The 14,109-nt window shown below is 36.9% G+C and overlaps 1 protein-coding gene across 3 annotated transcripts in view; it reads left to right on the top strand.

Annotated features, from left to right (window-relative positions):
* Gpc5 (glypican 5) overlaps nucleotides 1–14,109 on the top strand; it is a 1,267,099-nt gene that overhangs the window by 300,231 nt on the left and 952,759 nt on the right. The window lies entirely within an intron of this gene.

Raw genomic sequence — 14,109 nt, 5'->3', positions numbered from 1 at the left:
GCTGAAAGAAACTGTTAATGAGTCCTTGATTAATCAATGTTGCATGTCTCTGTTTTCATGAGAAACCACTTTGAAGATATCAATATGTAATACAACAAACATTGTTAATTTCCTACCACTTTGTCACTCTGTATTGTCTGTACCGTTCTTTGCTGTTTTGTAAAAGGTTGTCTATCTGTTAATGTTTTCCTCCTTTTATTTTTAAAATAAAAAATAAAAGTTCTATCCACCCCTAACAGCATTATGTTAGCAACTAAAATGTTACTTTGGGGACCTACGGGGACACTTAAGATCCAAATATGCATATCTATAGCTATATTTATATTTACGTCTATATCTATGTGTGTATATTAGAGTTATCTAGATGAACAGAATCAATATAAAATGTTTGTGTAATTATATAAAGGGATTTATTATGTAGTTCACAGGATCAGAAATTGAAAAGTCACATTGGCTGCCCGTGAAATGAGAGGTGGAAAAATCTAAAATGGCCATCCGTGTGCTGAAAGGCCAGAGGATTCAGTAGCAATCAAAGTTGAAGGCCCGGAAATTTGCTGTAGAGTCACTTATGTGAGTTTGTATCAGAAGGCCAAAGAGACTGCATAGGAAGACTAAAGGTCTCTGCTGGAATGTGGGAGGTACTGGAGTGTAATTGTCCAAAGGCAATAGGAAGACTGGCGTCTTCTAAGATGGCACACTTCCTTCTCTCTATTTTTATTCTATCCAGGTTATGAGGCTATTGGTTGGTGCCACCTATCTCGGGTGGGTCTTCCTCCCTCAATTTGCTGGCCTCCATGTCTATCACCTATGGACACACACTGACCTTTACTGATCTTCTAGCTGCTTCTCATTCCCGTAGACATATCACAATTTAAAGATTGCAGGTCTCTACTCCAAAGTTCTCTGGGAAGGTTTGTAGCTTTGAGATTTCACTATGAGTTAATGATTCAGTTTTAAGAGTATAAAGATAACTTAGAGATAGAACTTCATTTTCTGGGGCTTTTAGTTTTTATTTTCTTTTAGTTTCAAATCATTTATCTTGTAGTTTGGATCAAAGCTTGCTTCTGATGGATTCCTTCTTAGACTGTATAGCCCTCTCTTAAGATTTCTGAACTCTATAAGAATACATATAGGTCGTGAGTTCGATTCCTGGTACCAGAAAGAACCAAAACACCAAAAAAAATACATATAAAAGTGAAACAAAATCACTTTTCTCCTAAGACCTTCGACTAGATTGGATGAGGACCACCCACACAGTTGAGGGGTATATGTTTTACTCCAGGTCTATTAATTTAAATGTTAATAAAAATCAAGAAATAAATCTTCACAGCAACACTCAAATTAGTGTTTGCTTGAACTGCTGAGTAGTATAGTTTTGCTTGCTTGCCAGGTAAAGTTAACCATCTCCAGCAGTGTTGTAAGTAATGATTGAGGTTGCAGATGTCCTCTCCTGGAGCTGATATTCTAGAGCTGGGAATGAAGGAGGCCATGTTAGATTAAACACACAAGGAAAGCCTCTGTTAAATCACATTTAAACTGAACACATGGAAAGAGCTGATTGTTCCAAGAGAGATGAAATCATGCTTCATGTGTCAGAAGAACAGAAGGAAAATCAGCGTGTGCAGAAGTGGATGATACAGACGATGTAGGAAGTTTGTGTTAAATGAGATTATGGATAGCAGAAGTTTCAGATCGGATAATCTGGGAACAAGTCTATATTTCATTCTGAGTACTTTGAGAATTCATGGGCAGTGTCCAGCTGTATGATAGGAAAAAAACAAATAAACAAAAATACCCCTAAACAAACAGAAAAACACCAGTCTGTTTCTGTCCATACTCACAACAGAAAACACATTTGTGATTCAATTTTGCACTAACCAGAATTGGTAGATACACCTCTGGCTAAGGGCTGGGTCTCACAAAACTGCCACCCACTGCAAATGCCAGCCTTAAGTAGTAGGCACAGCTCTGATGTAATTTGACTGAAAATTGGCGATTCTTACAATTCACTTCTTGAGTTCTGTCATTTGCAAAAATAGCTCATAGATGTCAGAGGTTGTTTACTTCTATGCATTTATTTCAAAAGATACAGGTCACAGTGAAATGGATGACATATGTACAGCAAGATGGAGGACGGAGAATCACCAAGAATGGGTAATTTATGAAGAAGAGAGATTTCCTCTCAGTTCTGGAGGCTGAGAAGCCAAAGACTGAGATGCTGAGGTCCTTTTTGCTTTGTCAACCAAAAAGCAGATGTCACGACATGGCAGAGGAGCAAAGAGAGAGAATGGAATCCAACTTGTCCTTTTATTATGGCAGCAACCCCAACCCAGAGGACAGATCCCTCAGGTATAATCACCCCTGAAAGGTCCTACCTCTTCACACTGTTACAATGGCAATGAAATTTCAGCAAGCTTGGAGAGGACAAACACTCAAACAACAGCAACCTTTACTTACAAGGGTTAAAAAAATACCTCTGCAGTCAGGAGTTAACCAGGGAGGACTAAGCTCATACTGCAGGGGGGAAAAAATACTGAAATCTGTCAGTGCAGCTGGACAGACTTTTGTCATACCCCACCGTCTTCTATTTAGGTCACGTTCTCCAAAGAGAATTTACAAACTATGGTTTGTTCTGCAGGCCGAATAAACTTTGTCCAGGCCATTGTAATTTCTCCAAGTCCATTGAATTTCCCTAAAAATCGCTTACTTTTCCTTTAAAAATTAACTCAATCCCAGTGTGCCCTTCTTTTACATAAAGGGCCGTAGTAGTTTCTGAATCGCATTGGGTTAGTGGTTAATTACAGTATGAGATTGCTTCTGTGCACATAGGAAATTTGTGTATCTTTTCTCCAATTAAAGCTGTCTTTGTCAGCTTATTCAGTGAAAATTCAAAGGGTAGAGGAGAAATTTCTCTTTGCCTCTACATAAATCAAATTATAAAATTATAACACAAATAAAATAAATGTAATTTATAACACAAATAAATGTAATTTAATTTAAATGTAATTTAAATAAAAAACCCAATAAGTATATGTCACTTATTATAATGGTAAAGTCATCGTATTTGATAATTCACAGTATTATCCAAGACACAAAGAAAAATGTTAGGAAATAAAATTACTCCTTGGGAAAGGGAGCAACCTATCTCAGTATTTCAAAGGCACATGATCTTCAAATAACCCATGACACATGGAGGGACTCATCTTCAAATGCAATAACACAGCAGAATGTATACATTATGTAGTTTGTATGAGTCTATGATAGAAACAACACAAAATGATTACATTATACTTTTTAAATGGAGTATACTTTTGATTTATAAGAAGGAGTGAATTGCCTTATAGGTAGTAATATAGAGATAGTTATGAAGCAGGGGAGCTAGACTATATCTGTAGGAGGAATAATTGAGGCATCATATTTTTATGTACTTTCTTATTTTTTGCCACATGCTTTCACTTATTTTGTAAAATTAATTTGTCCATTTTTATTAGTATATGTTTGCCATATTAAATAAATGTATTCAGCATAGGGAATTGGTACATAGAGTCATTGCACCAGGGTACTTTCTACTACCTCTCTGCCTTCCCATCATCTCCCCCAACCCTAGATTCTTAATAAAATAATTCATGTAATGTTATAGAAAATTACAATTTATTTTTATAAAATACAGAAAAAAATGTTTTGCTTAGGAACAGTATACTGCTCTGTCCATGCATTCCAAATAAATTCCATCAAGTTGTCAAAGTAAACCAAATGGAAATCTGTTGACTATCTTTTCAATGTTAGCATCATAATTATTTGATAGATAAATGGCACAAAGCAAAAACTGCAGATTAGTGATTTAGTTTTGTGATTAGAAGAAGGCAGTTCACTAGGACTGAATGATCACTGCTCTGCAGACCTCTGTGGTTAGAACCAAAACTAATCTAACACTTCACATCCTAGATAAAGGGATGGTTAGGGACAAGGAGAAAAGTTTGTCATTGGTGATGACAGGTTTTCTTGTCTATTTACTGTATATTATTATTGTTCCTGAAACTATAGACTGGAATAGTTTAGGATTTATTATATTTTAGTACAAAATGTGTCATAATTTTAGAAATTCATCAATATTGGAGTATAAAGACAATGAGAATAACATAATTAAGGAAAGGAGCTAATCCCAGATATTGAATAGAATGGCTTTAGAAATTGGGTACAAATCATTATTTATATATGAGTTTCTTTATACAAAACTGTATGTTCAGGAATGTAGCTATCCAGAATATAGTTGATTATACATTTACCTTTTTTATTTCCATCTAAGCACTCTTCCTTTAATGTTTTATTGTCTTAGCTAAGTAATTAGTACAAGGTAGATATTTTTATCTCATCTAATTTATTAATTAAAAAGAAAGATGTTTAAAGGAAATGCCAAGCATTTACATAAGCATTTATATAAGGAGAAATGCAATGTGATGCTCCCTGAAAGAGACAAAGGAAAAACTTACAAGAGTGTATGATCTTTAAATACATTTCTTTTTATTCCCAAAACTTCAGTTATAGCGATTCTCAAAGTGCGGCTTCCCAGATTCTCACACCCCGACCCAGAGCTGCTACTGAACCAGAAACCTCTGGGACCCTGTGTTTTATAAACCCTCCAGAAAGAGTCTACGGACATGCAGGTCTGAGGAACAATCCCTCAAGCCACCAAAATTTTTGAGTAATTAGCCCTTTCCCCTAAAATTTTAGACTTTTTAAATAATAGGACAGAGTACATTTTCATCATGAGAAGTTCAGATTTCATGAGAAGGTGGATCTTACTTTAGAAAAGATATGCGATTCCTGCTTAGATGAAGATTTCAGAGCTGTTTTGATATCTACTAGGATCCAGTTTGATATACGGAGCAGCTTCTACATAATGAATTTTGCATTTCAAATGGATGAAGCCTTTATCACAGACAGAATTTTAAGTATTACATACTTCTAGAAGAAAACCATTGATCACATCCTCCTTAGATTTTTAGCATCACCAATGGAAATTAATTATTTAAGCCACTTTTGGATCTGTAATAGCACTCAGGAGGTAAAGTATTTTTAAAATCATCATTTTTTGCACACATACACAAAATATAGTAGACAATTTTATGTAACAATAGCTATGGAATTTCTAAACACTGATCATAATAGATGGCTGAGTAACTAAAAATAAATATAAGGTGAATATCGACCCGCTTATACTTCCTATAACAGGTCCTGAAAAACTGAAAGAAAATTCCATGGTTTATTAATGATAGTATTTATTTAAAAGAAATATATTAGGGTAGAAATAAAGATGGCCTCTTAGGAAGGTTAAGTATTTAATTTTCGATGAAAGCATTTCCAGATAAAAATTTCTATTTTGAACACAAATGTTTTCAATATTATTTGGTTGTACAGTTTTAAAATATTCTTTGGCCAGAAGTTTCTTGTCTAGTCCAGACCAGCAGATATAGCTATTTGTAGGATTTAAAAGCTTCAGCACTGGGCAGCTAATTAGGAATTTATTCATGCAGACATGCAAGTCAGCTTTTCTTTGGGACTGTATCCAAGTCAACGCAGAAAGCAAGAGGCACATTTGATCCATTAGTACTTACATTGACTTAATTTATCATGCTTTCTCATAGGTAACTTTTGGGGACTATTCACCCACAAGCTTTACTTTTTATTATTATTATTTACTTATCTTTAAAAATTTTAGTGCTATTCCTGGCAAAACACATTGTTGTTTTGGGAGTCCTAATTAGTATTTTCCTGTTCATTTTACTTGCAAATGCATTGCTTTCCTCTCTAGAAATTTCCTTACAGTCCAGATGATAAAGTATTGAGCTCCATGAAGATTTCACCAACTGCACAAATGGTTAGATTTAATTCAAAAGAAACTGAGAAGCAGTTTATGGATAAAACAGAATAGAGGCAAACCACACCTGCCCGGGAGGTTCTTATTAAAAGCACACATATGTCAAGAGTCTATCTCTTCTCCATCTCTACAAAGCAGATGACTTTTCACAGCATACAGACAAGTACAAACTCTGTGACATTTTACAGAGTGTAAGCTACTTCAGAATGAATGTGCTATGGAGGGATTTGTTACGGGGTATTAGTTTGCTCTGGTTTGATTATTAACCAGCCTTTATTGGGTGGCTACTCTGGTAGAGGCAGGTTCTAGAATGAGGCATGAATGGGACACAGCTATGATCATTGGCCATGAGGCTCTTAGCACGTGTGATAAGCCGAGTGCAAGTATTGGATAGGATGTATATTGAAGAGGCTTCTGAAAGCCAGAGTCAGTAGGAACTACGGAGGACACTGTTAGTGCCTCCATTCCCACTTCCCCAGTGACCTGCAGTGGCAAATCCACCCCCTGGAAGCGCTCTCTGACAACATCTCAGAGGCTGTGCCTTCTTCCCAGGATAGCCATGTGGCCCAGAATCCACGTACTGGCTCTCAGACGCCTCCCTGGACCCCGTGGTCAAGCAGTGAATGAGGTCAGAACAATCGCCCCACCTCCAAGTGGAGTCAGATCCACATTATCCACATTGCACTTTGTGTTTAATGTCATTTCGGTGAAATCAGAGAACTTTGGATTCCAGCCAAGACCGCATTTCTTTGCGCAGCTTTTACTTGCTGCTCTAGCTTGCTTCTGTCACCATGGGACTTTAGCTGTCACCCGAGAAACTGACAATATTTCCCCCAGTAAATCTCTCCAACAACCATGTACTTCTAGGGAATGTGATTTAGCAGAATGACTTTCACAGAGACCTGCAGGGTAAGTAGGAGCTAGCCAGAAGAAAAGGGGTAGAGGAAGAGAGAACATTCCACATGAAGTAACCAGCTATAAGGGGAAAGACCAGCACACAGGGAAGAAAGGTTCTCATTCAGAACAGAGGCATATGAGTACAGGGCAAGGTTTGAGTGCTTTAAGATGGGAACAAAGGAGCCATATGACACAGAGAGAGGAAGCTGAAGAGGGTAAAGAGCTTCGTAAGCCAAAGTGTATCTCCATCTACCTAACAACAAAAAGCTGTGAAACATCCAAATTTTCACTTTTAATCTGCATAAAAATATGCGCTATTTGAAATTATTTACATATTTGAGATTGTTTTGCCGTGGTATTCTAAAAGTAATTCTTTGCGATTTGCTACAGGAACGGGCTACTCTCATGGAGTTACTCCCCATCTTCCCCGCGTTTAACTGATCTCGGCATTCAGTGTTACAGGTACAGCAACCCAACAGCACACGGTGTTGCCAAGCTAATGAGCTTCTCATTTTGTATTTGAAAGTGTGATGATTTGAAGAACCTGCTATAAAAGTATATAAAACATAGTTTTCAGTCCTATGCAAAAACATTTATTTAGCATAATGTTTTCCATGTATATTACTGTAATAAAAGTTTTAAGCATGTTTATTCTGGTACATTCTATAACTTGGAAGTAACCTAGGAAAATAACTCTACAAAAGCTGTGGATTTTATTACTATACTCATTTCTAAGCACAGGTGTATGTTGTAGCTCCACTGAAACAAAATTTGAAATCTATATAAATTACAGAGAAAATGATGCATTAACATCTGGTAGCCAAATATGGGACGAAATTACAGATTTTTTTCTCAGACTCAGTACTTTGCTATCATTTGGATTGTAACTAATGTATCTTCTCTCTCATTTGGGGTATAATTTCTGTTTGTCTGGATTGCAATTTGCCAAAAAATGTAACTTTCCACAAGTACACGGAACTGAGAATGTGTACAGCGGCACCGAGCCCTGACTACTTTAACTTGCAGTTGTGTTAAACCCTCATTTCCTCCTGTACTGGTATCTCCTTTTCCACCACTCCTGTTGCATATAGGTCCTCGGTTGCTCTGGATTTTATTTTATTTTATTTTATTTTATTTTTTTTTGGTTTTTCTCCGGTACCAGGAACCAAACTCATGACCTTGCGCTTGCCAGGCAGGAGCTTTTGCCGCTGAGCTAAATCCCCAGCCCTGCTCTGGATTTTAAAAATAGAATTCTACTACATCAACCAGCCACCTTCCTTGCTAATTATTTCCCCACACAGGCAATTGCTATTTAAAAAGTCAATGGTGCCATGGAGTGCTCATAAATCCCTTCATAGTGGGAACTTCTGTATCTCCAGACCCACCTCTTTCTCCTCTCTCCCACGCATTTTTGGTCCCGGTGTATCAAGCGTCCTTTCGTATTTCTGTGGGTGAAACAAGCATTTCAGTCTTGTGGAGGCATTCTTTTCTGGATCTTTAAAAAACCAATTGAATGTCACGTTTATGTAAGACATGATCAACAGACCATTTCCTTCCCTGGGATCCCTTACACTTGATAACATTCACCTAAGACATAATTCAATCACTAGCTCAGATGTCTGTCTCTTTTTCCAGATTATTTCATGATTAAAAGTCTCAGGCCTCATTTAAGTGCGATCCATATATGTTTATCAAAGTTATACTGGGGCCATGGGTGCCTAGAATTCTACTTGTAGAAAGTATCATCTAGATATGGGAAGAAGCAGGTGCAGTAAACTGGAAATTATGCTAATGTGGCTTCATTTGTTTATGTAACCTTGTTAGGTCTAAGTAAACAGCCTACATCAATATTAGGATTATGTCTATTTAATTAGAGAACATTACTGCTTACTCACAGCCTAGCCATAGCTAAGTACTTTGTATTGTCTCCGTAGAACAACCCTACTGAGGGGTATTATTATGGTCTCTTTTTACAGAAAGAGAAGGTAAGGTTGGAGATAATAAGTCCCTAACTCAAAATCCTATCAGCGGCAAATATCAGAGCTGAAACCGGAAATAGGACAGCGTGGCTCCTGTTATTTCTGTCATTGCACTGTTGTGCTGGTCACTAATGAATTATGTGTCAGTAGTGAACTAGTAAATGAATGGATATGGAACTAACTAGTATATTTTTTCACTCCACAACATAACAGGTACTTTCAGCAGAAGTAAGAATATTTTTCAAATGTTGGTGGTGTGGCTCACATAAGTAAAAAGACAGTGGTGAAGTCAAGTTTATTGTTTAAACACCAACCCAGCGGCAAACATCACGCAGCCATGAGAAAATAATTAAATCTCTGTCCATAATCATCAAAAGCCCCTGCCAACGTACACCTGCTTTCCCATCGCAACGTGTAACTGCCCAATAAAATTGCTTTTAAAATTTTCATGCTAACCTTTAACCCCGAGGACTGTGTATAATTTCTTGTCATTTAAACAATGAACTCCTTTCCTTTCTCATTTTTGGAAGGTGTCCTTTCTTTTACTGGAAATTATTGAATCAAGACATTTCTATTAATTTTCATCTTCATTGGTCTCTATTCTGAATTAGCATTCCGTAGATTATTGTCTACAACACAAAATGGTTATTTTCTCTTGTGTTATTTATTGATTTTTCTCTTTTTTTTGAAATAGTGCTCATTATAGAAAAAGTAAGTCCGCTTCTATTCTTAGTTATGCTACTATGTTTTGGGAGCGTTGTGATCTAAAGCAATACACAGTTAACTCTCCCACCTTGATGTATGGATACAGAGGGGTTATTTGATGTGAAGTTGCATGAACATATAACTCCATGCTCTTTGAAATGAGAGATTATCAAATATCAGTGCCTAATTCCAGAACTCATTACTTAGATATATAAGAACAATTATATTCTATGAAGTCCCTGTAAAGTTGTTCATGTATTTCTTACATTTCCAGGCTTTATACAAAATTTCTTGTCTATTAGGTAAAAAGTTATCTTGATTTGAGATGGATTTTGAGTAAATTAAGGTCTTTGCTAGGAAGCTGCTGGCTCTGTTTGTTTTCATTCAGTCTCTGGACTTCCACTACTTCTCCCCTTATGTAAAACCACTTCCTAAAAATCTCATTTTCTTCAAGACAATTTCAGAGTATGGTCTGGCTGCTTCTTCAAGTAAGAGTGCTGTGTATAACTGTTGGAGGCACAGAGGATACACTTGCCTCTTCTCCATAGACTTCCCTTTCTGAACGCCTAAGAAAGCTCAGCTCCCAAGGCTATTTCAGGCAGTTCACCCTCATAGAGATTATGCAAGTGCTCCTCAAATTCTGAGAACAGCTTAAAGGATCTCAAGTGTTCACCTTCCATCAGAGCCCACAAACTCTTACACCCACACTTTTCATAGAAGGTTTTCAGAATTCTTAAAAATAAATAAAATATGCATTTCTGTGAAGATACTAGGTGTGGCCAAATTGGTTCTCTTGTTTTGCAGTATTTTATAGGGAAAACTGGGGAAAAACCTTCATGGATTCACCAGTGCTTATATTCTTGCACTGAGCTGAGTAACTGATTTGATGAAATACACAGTGCAAAAGTTCAACTGAACAGGCAAACTAAAGATTCTGGAGTTGGTCTCCATCTTCTGCATTTAAGTAAGTTCCAGGCCAACTCTTCTTCCTGCTTCTCCCGTTTTTCTGCTTTAGAATGAAATCTTTCTCATCTTTGGCTTCTAGTTACCAATTTATTTCTCTGACCTGGCACACCATACACTATGGCTTTGCAAAAATATAAAACGGTCATTGAACACTTCTCCTTACTAAATTCCTTGATACTTCCCATTGTCTTCCAGATGAGGTTTCCAACCTCACTTACTTCATGCTTAATCACTACATAACTAGTTACACTTCTCCATACGCACCATTTGATTTCATGCTCTATGAATCTGAGCGTGATCTCTCCTTGTAAAAGCATGGCCTTTCTCTTTTTTTCTACCTTAACCTCTTTCATCCTCAGCACCCGCCTTATATTGCATACCTTACAGAATCTTCTCACGTTCCTTTTCTATTAATTGTGTACATTGTTTGGAACTTTACATTATATGTTTAAAATTTATTTTTTCCTTGCTTTTTTTCTTTCCATTTCCTTGTTATTTTTTACATTGCTCTTGTCTTCATGTTATTTTTTTTTAATACTAGACTTTTCCCTTATTGTTTCAAAAACTATATTATCCATCATTTCCCCAACACACAGTTTGGGGCCTTAAACTAAATGCATATTTTAGAGATTTGCTAAGTTGTCAAAATTGTTACTGTTATTTTGGGATTTTCTAGCAAAGTTCAACCAGGGGGTTAAATAACAGTAAAAGAAGCAGTTTTTCTCCTAGTATAATTTTTACTTTCCCAATTGTGCATAATTTTATTATTTAACTTTATCTTTCAATTTTACATTGTATTTAATTCTATATTATATTGTCAACGTCTATGCCACAAATAGAATGTGTTAGGAAAAAACTCTTCATTTTTCTTGAGGTAGAAGATATGTAATCTTGCTTATTCTGAGTCCATGTATAGCCCCTCTCTGCAATCTTATGCCAGTTCCATGTTTAACAGTAAGAATTCTCTTTTCAAAAGTGGAAAAGAAGAGTATAGCAAGAAAAGTGCTCAAATAGACCAAAAAAAAAAAAAAAAAAAGGAAACTGCCCGGCATGGTGGCACATGCCTATAATCCCAGCACTCAGGAGGCTGAGGCAGGAGGATCCTTGTGAGTTCGAAACCAGCATGGGCTACAAAGTGACTTTAAGGCCAGCCTGAACTGCATAGTGAGACCCTGTCTCAAAAAGAGTAAAAGAAAAACAAAGTACTATGAGGCTAAATGAGAAAGCCTATTTCTAATGCTTGAGATAGGTTAATTTTCTCTTTCTGTCTGATTTTCTGAAGCATAGATGCTTGGGTGCCTGGTCACAAGCTTATGAAGCTTTTGTTTTCATTGTCATTGTTGACCTGATCTTGTTTGATTTTTCAGCCTGATCCACTTGCATAAGAATGCATGCTCATCAAAAAGGGTGTCCACTGTTACTTTGAAGGTGCATTTGCTTGTCCAACTCTGATTACCAATTTAAAGGAAGGGCACCTAAAAAATTAATCCAAGAAAATCCTTGCTATACAGTGACAGTACATGTGTGCATAGAGAATTATTTGATTTAACATGCATTCAACAAGTCTACATTTTAATTTACAAGATATTCTTTAGGAAACTATTACAGAGAAGGAGTTAAGTAAAAGATAACATATGGAACATTTTCCCTGCAGTTAATCAGTGATAAATATAATTAATCTGTATCATAGAATAGCTTTGTGTCTTTTATACAGTAGAAAACAATTGACATTTTTGCCTGAATTACTTCAGCTTTTCCTTTTTATTCACACTATGAAATAGGTCTGTTTCCTCATTTTAAATGTCAGGAACCTGGAGAACAAGTAAAAGAATCCACTTTAGTTCATACAGTTATTGAGCTTAAGGTCTGAGGGTTAAAATATTCTGCCTCTTTCCAAAGATGGAGATCTTTAACCTTGACAACCTCACATTCAGTAACCTGCTGTAAACAGTATCCTCCCACACCTTCTCTCAGTTCCTTTCCTTAATGAAGGTTGCATCAAAGCGATACCTTGGAAGCTGAACTTTAAAAAATTTATTACACTTTGAGCTAGTCCTGATGAAAAAGGATCAGGCTCGCACTAATTTAGAAAATTTTTCTGAAAATGTAGTTTTTGAAAGATAATATATTTTAATTAAACAACTGTCATTCCATTCCTAGACTGTATTATAATTATATGTATGTACGTATATATGTTTTACATACAGCAGGTATATTTTTTTCAAAGAGTAAGATCCTTTCTAATTCCTTTTGAAATGCGAGTCTGCAGATTTCAGCCTTCCTGCTGTTTCCGTATCTTTGGTTGCCATCCAGTGGCAATAGTCATATACTTCAGCTATGTGATCTAAGAGAGAAAAGATCTCAACTTTCTCCACACTTTTATAATTCAACAGCAAATGGTAGGTATTCATATTGTGTAACTAACTTACAAATCTTCAGGCCTACCTTCTACTGAGTCCAGTAGTTATGAGGTTTATATCTAGACAGGCCAAAGAACATTGGTGAGTTCTACCTAAGGATGCAAAACAGTTCTTTCATTTTCTCAGGAAATTTCTGGCTAATGTTTCTGCCTTCAGAATCATTAGAAATGAAGTACTGGTGGTGAAATTCCTGCCAGTGTCAATAGTTTGCAAATCTGGGTACCTGTGATTGATGAAGTTGAACTGATTGTCAGCCTTCTCAGGGTTTTCTCAAATATGAGGACTCTACTGCGGATATAAACAGTTCCAAGAAACCCCACAGACAGTACGGGGCTGTCCCATGCTCTGTAGGATGTTCAGCAGTTTCTCTGGCCTGTGCCTACTGCCTGTTACAATCACCCCCTGATCCCATTTATGACCGAAAATGTCTCCAGACATTGCCAAATGTATCCTGAGGAGAATTTGGCTCCGGGTGAAATCCATGTAATTTCTACTTTCCACTGTCTTGGAGATCTCATTCTGTCTTGTACCTTGACATACAACAACATGTATGCATAGTTCAGTCAATGTGCTATTGATGAACACAGTAGTGTTCTGAAAATCCCCTGCTCCAGCTGCCTACATGATACCTTCAGCTCAATAAGGTACCTGAAACTTAAGGTGCTCAAAACCAATTAGATTTCTCCTAAATCTCACCTATCTCCATCTTTGATGCTAATATCAACCTTCAGTTCTGCAGGCACCGAATTTTGGAGTCACCCTTGGATTTTCTCCTTATGTATAATCCACGTGCTTTCCATCTGGGTGGGCCTTCTGAATATGCTCCCAGTGCAGTCGTTCTGCTCCCCAGTGTGGTACACTGTTGTCTTTCACTGGAATCCCATCCTTTCCTGGCTGGACTTTCTACTTTCTCTGTTGTCCTTTTTTTCCTCTGCCCCATTACCTCCACATCATGTAATCCATTTCTAACAAAGCAGGAGTGGATGTAAGATCTGTCACCCTTGCTTTCAACTGTTTACAACTTTTCCAGTTCTCAGAACAAGCCCAAGTGCGGTTAGATGGTCTGATCCCACTCTGTGTCCCAGGCCTCAGTGGCCTCCCAACCTGGCTTAACCACTGCTCTGTTCTTCGGGCACACTCCTTATTTCTTATTCACACATGTCCTTGGCCGAAGTGACTATTCAGTATTATTTCCATTTAAAAAAACTTAGTTTCCTTATTGAGTTTTAACAAGTTGTTTATATGTATTAAATGTATGTTTTTT

Source organism: Chinchilla lanigera, unplaced genomic scaffold (assembly GCF_000276665.1).
Source record: "Chinchilla lanigera isolate Chin_1 unplaced genomic scaffold, ChiLan1.0 scaffold00003, whole genome shotgun sequence".
NCBI classification, from domain to species: Eukaryota; Metazoa; Chordata; class Mammalia; order Rodentia; family Chinchillidae; genus Chinchilla; species Chinchilla lanigera.
The sequence above is the reverse complement of the archived record's forward strand: the minus strand, read 5'-3'. Positions and strand labels throughout refer to the sequence as shown.